Raw genomic sequence first — 7,466 nt, forward strand, 5'->3', positions numbered from 1 at the left:
GGTCAAAACCTAACAGTGAGTTCACGGGTCCTAATGTTAAGAACAAAAACAGTCTAAAGTAAATCGGACATTACGACGGCTATGTTTACGCGATTATCCAAATTTATACCACTCCAAATCAACCCACAATCAACATCCCAATCAAAACTCCATCCATACTTCACCATAACAGCCCCAAAAACTCAACATTATCCATTTATACTATTCTCAAACATGAATTTAAACTATACTTAAGTTCATTAATCAACAATCCAAGAATTACAACTCCAAAAACTTCACAAAACCAACTAACCTCTACATACACAACAATCAAGCCTCTCATGAATTATAACAACAAAACTAAACCTAATACTGAAGTAAAGTTAGGGTTTGGAGGGGTTATACCTTCCTTGGAGAGTGGAGAATCAAGTAATTAGCTTGGAATCACCCTTAAAAGTCCTTATCCAAGCTTAATCTAAACAAAAACTCAAGAACAAAAATTTTAGTTCTTGAAAAACACTATTCACCATCTTCTTCCATGATTTTTTAGGAAGAGATTGTGAATGATTTAGGATCTCAAACTTATAGGATAGCTATATCTATGCATAAGGAGTCTTAGATAATTACCTTGCTAATTAACAAAGCTTGGAACTAGGATTTTGAATTTTCTTTCTTTGAAGAAGAAAAAAAGCCGAGAGCTTTTGGATGAAGAAGGTGAAATAACTTTGTGTTTTTGGTGAAAATGAAATGTTTTGGCTTGGTTGGTTGCTTTTGATTTGTTTTGTTTTGTTTTATTACCTTTTACCATGGTAACTTTTGTGTGGTTCTAAATCAACCAACAACACACTTTGCTTTGGTCATGCTTATGTCACCATGTGATGTCACCCTCCCACCTTTGTCCTCTTCTTATTGGTTTGATGACATCATCCCCACTAACCTCTTTGATTAGCTTCTAATTACTTGGCTAATGACCGCTGATCTGTTATACGGTTCGCTTAACTTTCGTTTTCGTTTATCGTTTGAGGGATCATACCCGGGATCTTATTACTTGGGTTCCCTTAACCTTTCTCAATACATTATATTCCTTTTATGATCCTCTCTTAAAATCCTTGAATTTAAATCCTTTTTATCCTGTTACCTTATACTCAATTCTTCCGATATCTGGTGGTTTTTCGGGAAAAATCAAAGTGTTCGGATTTGGATTCTGACGATCTTTACATACACTCATTTATCATAAAGAGTACTAATACGATCTCAAAATAACAATAAAAGAACCCCTACATAGTGTGACATGAAAAGTTTTCTTATTCAGCAATATCAGCAAAAACACTATTCATAAGGGTTACAAAAAGTTCAAAATTTTGGGGTTATTACAACCAGTGTCAACTATAATACCAGTTGTGACGGTCGTACCACTATAAGCTATTCCACCTTCTATTGTGAGATAACCTATTCGAGGACTCCCACCTGCTGATTCTGATTCTACTGGACATTCGGTTACGGGTGCATATTTTCAATTTACTCCACACCCTGTTCCATACCTTAAGTGTGAGGCTCTTCTTTTTGAGTGAGAGTCCCTGTTGGCTCAGATTCAGGGGCTACAACATATCATAAGGACTATTGATGTTGATAGAAGTGCGATGAAGCTTCGGGATGAGATTCATGTGACCCGAAGAATACTCGAGGCTAGACTTCACAGAGCTACTTGCGAGTATGCAGCCCCAGATGTTCTTATGGGGTGGGCCAGAGAAGTGTTAGAGGATCTTGCGAGGCTTGGTGGAGCAGAGTTTCCCTGAAGCTATATGACAGAGATGCCGTGACAGTTTTTACACTACGTCATAAGTGGGCTACTGTAATGCAAGTGTTACAAGTAGCGTTACATTAACTAAGAAGTTTTTGTCCTATTGTAACACCTCTCAATTAGTGTTACAATAGCATAAACCTAGTGTTACAGATAAATGTTGGTGTTGCACAACATGTAACACCAGCACCTGGTGTTACATTAGATGCTTTTTACATTTTTTAAAATATTAAAGTGAAAATGTTATCATTAATTAGTATTAAAATTATATTCTGTCTTATTAGTGAATGAAAAATGTAATATAAATATATAATACAATTTATAAATATAATTGTACATCAATACAACAACTACTTTATTTGTTTTTTATTTATTAAATCATAGCTCTGTTATAGAAATCGGCCGATTTTCCAAAAATCGCCGATAAATCGCTTAAAAATCGGTAAAAAATATTGTTCCGATTTGACCGATTCCCGATAAATCGCCGATAAATCATCCGATTTTTTAAAAATCGTCCGATAAATCGTAATTTAGTATCTCACCAGAATAATTCCGATTTCCTAAATCTGTAACACTGAATCATAGTTAAAGTTAAAAAATAAAAAAAATAAAAAAAGAATAAACACTTTAGGTGAATTATTGGGCGGCATTTTCCCCAGATGAAAACACGACGGAACTTAAACAAAAACTCACTCTCCTCGTACAAACAATCTCTCTCTCACACAACATTCTTTCTGGCTCTCTTGTTTCTCTCTCAGAAGGATGAATTGAAGGAGAAATTGAAGATTTGGTAGATATACACACATGTTTATGGCAGTATTCTAAAGGCCCTTACTAATTTTTTTAATTTATATGACATTGTAGGGTTTGAGAGCATCAGATTGGGGCTTTTTGTGGGTTTTGTGTTTTATCTAGATTGGGATCAAGAAATAGAATAGGAAATGCCAGGGAAGCTACACTACCTCATTCTGCAAAGCTACAAACCTTATTCTTCCCTGTATATGCTATACAATATATAATATTTTCATTTTAGTTCTTGATTTGATTAATTTAGGCAGCAGAAGAGGATGAAAATTTAGAGACAAGAAACATATCCAAGATGACAAGTGGAGATACGCGTGGTAGTATTAAATAGAAGAAGAAATGTGTCTTGTTTGTTAGCTATAACTACTTTCTCATTCTTTTGGTGATATATAAGGAGTTGCCCTCCTGGAGTTCTCGGACTATCATGGAATGGTTAATTCCATTGGTCATCACAGGGAAATGCGTCTAGATATTGACAACATGTCATATGAGGTAACCTGATGAAACTTGGATTACTCATTGGTGGTAACATATAAAGTTTTGTTTCTTTATTTTGGTGTTATTCGTATAAGTAACAATTCCATGTTCATATAATAGAATATTGCAGTTACAGATGGATGCTCAATAAGATTATAAGATTATAAGAATATGTGACTAGTCATACACTTAAACTTTAAATCCTATTTAACAATTACAAGACTTGACAAAAACCTACTTATTTGGTTATTCTTCAAGATAGTATCTACATTAGTATAGTATCAATAGCTTTAATCTATGATAAATATTAAGTGTTAAAGATTAAGTGACTGTGATTTTGTTATTACAGTAATCTAAGTATCTGTCTTCGTTCATTTTAAAGTTTGCATAGTATTTGTAGAAATCTCACTGAGGACAAGGCCAGTGAACTTCAGTCACCTGTATTACAGTCAGTGAGCACTGGATAAAAAATCATTGTTGCTAATCTACAAATAAGAATTTAAGTAAAGTCGAACACGTACTTGTGTTTCTGCCTCTTGATGATCATTGTTTCTAATCTATAAATATAAATGACCATCACAGACCATATTGCTCAGGACTAGTGTCTCCGGTAATCGAGTATGAACTTAACCACCTATCAAGCTTTTTAGTCACCAGCACATCTAGTAACTCTTATGAGCTGCTTATGAGCTGCTTTCTCTTTGAAAACTCTTTGACTCGTCCATATGAGCTGCTTAATACCGTCATCCTCCAAGCTAAATACACACGTTTCACTTCCAGTATGAATGATCTTTTATTTTTGATATGAAGTAAGAACAGACAACGAGAAGCACCTCTCTGACTATACTAACACAATGACCTGTGAAAAACTTAATGTAGCACTTTAGACTTTTTACACCCTTTTTGCGACTCCCATACAAGATCATAGAAATGTGATGAAGCTTTAATGTGAAAGCATGATATCTCATTTAGATATCATTTTGAGTAAAACTTATGCTCCATCTTTTCTAGGTAACATAGGCCAAATATGTTTTATTATATCGTTGCCTCTTGACCTATAGGAAAATGTAAATATATTTATCTTTTTTGTTATATCCGCAAGCTAGCTTTACTGCAAATGGATTCAATGTTTGAATGCTAAGCAATGAAAGTTATATGGTAATATCTACTCTTATGGAAATGCGCCCGTTCCAAACTTGTTTCTGGGATGTTTTGTTTTGAATTGATTGTCTAGCTTCCAATGCATTACTTAGTTTACTTCTGCATTGTTCATCAAAACTTCTTTAAAAGAAGGCCTATCGCTTTCTTCTGAGCTTATTGTTATGGTTTGCAGGGTATAGAAAGTTACAGACGGTGAAACTAGAAGAATGCGAAATCTACAGTTTCAATCCAGATTCTGATGCCGATTCATTTCTAGAAAGAGGGGCCATGTATGAATCGTGTCATTAATACCTCATCTATCAATAACCTGACCACTATTTTAACTGTTTTATGTTTAACTTTCTAGATGGGCATTCACATTCTTCTTTTATATGCTACAGACCTTGCAAATATTGATAACTGTTAGGTGTCTATCAAGTACCTATTTCTAGTTCGGTTCATTAAAAGATGTAAAATCACCTGAGGTCTGATCCAGATGTAAAAGATGCAAGTATTGACAGGGACACAGATCTCCTGATCTTTGCAAATGATCATCTGTGGAAGGTATCCCATGCCTTCCGGACTCAAAATTTATCTGATACATTAAGATATACCTAATGCCCGATATTATTTTGATCTGCTTGGCTTTTTATAAATATTTATTTATGTAGATGAGATGTTTTTTTATATTGCAAAATCACTGCTTGACTGAAGCATGTCTTATTGCTTTAGTGCATGCTTAGCATAGGTTTTAGAATAAATTATATGTGCGTCATGGGCCTTTTATTGAACTTTTTGCATGTGTACATTTCTTTTATGTTCTTTCTTGTCAAAATTAAACTTCCCCGTAAATATCTTCCTCAGAGAAAGCGAAAACTACTGCAGTTTTTAAGAGAGAATCTCAAACGCGAGGATCAAAAGTTAAGTGATAAACAAAGCGGAGCAAAATTTCGAAGTAGATACTTACTGCGAGCCTCTTCTGCTTCTTCTGTTAGGTCTGAAACTTATCACCGTGGATCAGACTTTTGGCCCTGTGTGCGTAATGTTTGAGGAATATAGCTTTAATAATTACCTCTATTACTCTATTTTCCACACGTCACAATATTGGTAAAGTAGCACTGCTTGTCTTTCTCTATTACAAAATCCTCATTTTGCCGTCTAAGTCCAAAATGCATTTTGTATTAATTCTTATGCAATTTGGTGTGACTTGTGTACAGGAGCACGAAATGGTGAATGAGGGAGAACAAGTAGCTCTCTGCAGCTTTCTGCCCGATTATTTTGTATCCAGATCAGGAAAGTGTAGAAGGGAAAAAGTGCTTCTCTTCCTGGTTATTTTGTATAATTTTATATCCAAGGATAGTCGAAGAGTAGTTTTTCTATTCAAGGATAGCTTGGATGTTATGTTGTAGTTATTGGCGTTAGAGACGAGACTTAGTGGTATGGTTTGGAGAATTGAGACTGTTATTTAATAGTTTGGCTCGAAAAATTGAGACTCATGTACGCAAATTTAATATTTTATTGATTATGGGATTGTTCCTTAAATAGATTATATATTTGAAAAAAATTAAAAATAACCGTTACATTCAACTATTCTAGTATAATATATGTTTATATATATTGTTATATTACATATGCTATGTTGCTTAATTACAAAAAAATGGTGTTATAATAGATAAAACAGACTGTTACAATAGGTTGTGGGACCCACATGTGGGGTCCATATTTGCAATTTTGATCGAACTTAATGTATCACTCAATTTACGTTACATTTGGGCCTTTTAGTGTTACATTAGTTGCCTATTGTAACGTTTTCTTCTCTGTAACAATAGATCAGTGAAGTGTTACATTAAGGTATCTATTGTAATGCTCGTATACGTAACGCCCCTTGGTGTTACAATAGACCTAATGTAACGCTTTTTGGGCCTATTGTAACACCATTTAGGCATTACAATAGCCCACTTATGGCATAGTGTTATATGTATAATGGTGTGTAATGTGTATCATCAGACTTTTGGTGGGTATATAAATAAGCTAGACTTACTAAATATTGGATAGACCTGTTGTACCTTCGCTTTTGCCGAAATGATTTCACGCTTGTACTACCAAACTTTGATATATATATCAGTACTTTTCCTTTAAGCATTGTTATTACTATACCTGTTTTATCTTACCTACTGCACCAGTTATAACACTCTTGTGATAACATGCACCCTATCCCTTAACTGTTTACATTCTGTAAAGAAGCATGCAGTTTACATTGTTCAACCATTGAAAATGTTTTCCGAAAGAGATATTTCTGTTTTATAAAAATTTTTCATAAAAAGGATTTGATTTAAAGGTAAATAAGTTGTTTGATTCTTTACTAAAAAATGCCTCCCAGAAGAAATAACCATTCCACAAACCAGAATGAAGAAATTAACAATAACAACATCCAAGACAAAAATAACCAGAATACAAAATCCAGGCCCCATAGACCCAACTGTAGCCCAGATTCTTCAGATCTTGGCCCAACAAACAGTCCACCTGACTCAACAACAGAGGCAGACCAATCCTCAGGTAACCTTTAAGACTTTTCAGGCAATGAATCCACCGGAATTTAAAGGTTATGTAGATCCTATTGAGGCTAGAGTCTGGTTAAAGGAAATTGAGAAGGAATTTGCCTTAGTCAAGGTGAGAGAGGAACATAATACCGAGTTTGCGAGTTACTATCTGGAAAATGAAGCCACCTATTGCTGGGAAACTGTTAAAACATTGGAAGGTACAAATGATGCTGTGTGGGATAGATTCAAAAAGTTATTTTTAGAGAAGTATTTCCCTCAGTTTGTTCAGGATCAAATGGAATTGAAATTTCTGGAGTGAAAACAGGGAAATATTTCAGTGGCAGATTATGAAAGTACGTTTGATGAATTATCTAGGTTTGTACCATCATATGTGGACACTGATCAGAAGAAAGCTAAGAGGTTTCAGCAAGGTCTTAAGCCATGGATCCAAGGGAAGGTGGCCATATTTAAATTGGATACGTATGCTGGAGTTGTGTAGAAGGCTATGATCGCGGAAATATAGAGCAAAAGGTCACAGAAAGAGAAGGACAGTAAGTAGAGGAAGTTCGAGGGAAATGAAGGACAGTCCCAAGCAGAGAAGTTTCCAAATTTTAATCAGAGGAAAAGCAAGTTTCAGCCCGGAAGGAATTTTAATTTCAAAAGGCAGAATGCAGATGACAGAGGACAAGGAAATCGTTCAGCCACTGGGAACTTGCCAACCCAGC

At 34.9% G+C, this 7,466-nt stretch overlaps 1 long non-coding RNA gene across 6 annotated transcripts; it reads left to right on the plus strand.

Moving 5' to 3' along the window:
* Positions 1–2,420: 2,420 nt before the first annotated feature.
* LOC141708119 (uncharacterized) lies at positions 2,421–5,726 on the plus strand. 6 transcript variants are annotated; one of them, XR_012569368.1, is made up of 6 exons: positions 2,424–2,570; positions 2,645–3,076; positions 4,395–4,491; positions 4,603–4,765; positions 5,066–5,308; positions 5,419–5,726. It is a non-coding gene; the product is annotated as an uncharacterized LOC141708119 (long non-coding RNA). The 6 variants fall into 6 exon arrangements; XR_012569366.1 differs by having other exon boundaries at positions 2,421–3,076; positions 4,569–4,765; XR_012569370.1 differs by having other exon boundaries at positions 2,421–3,076; positions 5,087–5,308.
* Positions 5,727–7,466: the final 1,740 nt, after the last annotated feature.

This window comes from Apium graveolens, chromosome 2, assembly GCF_009905375.1.
Source record: "Apium graveolens cultivar Ventura chromosome 2, ASM990537v1, whole genome shotgun sequence".
Classification (NCBI taxonomy): Eukaryota; Viridiplantae; Streptophyta; class Magnoliopsida; order Apiales; family Apiaceae; genus Apium; species Apium graveolens.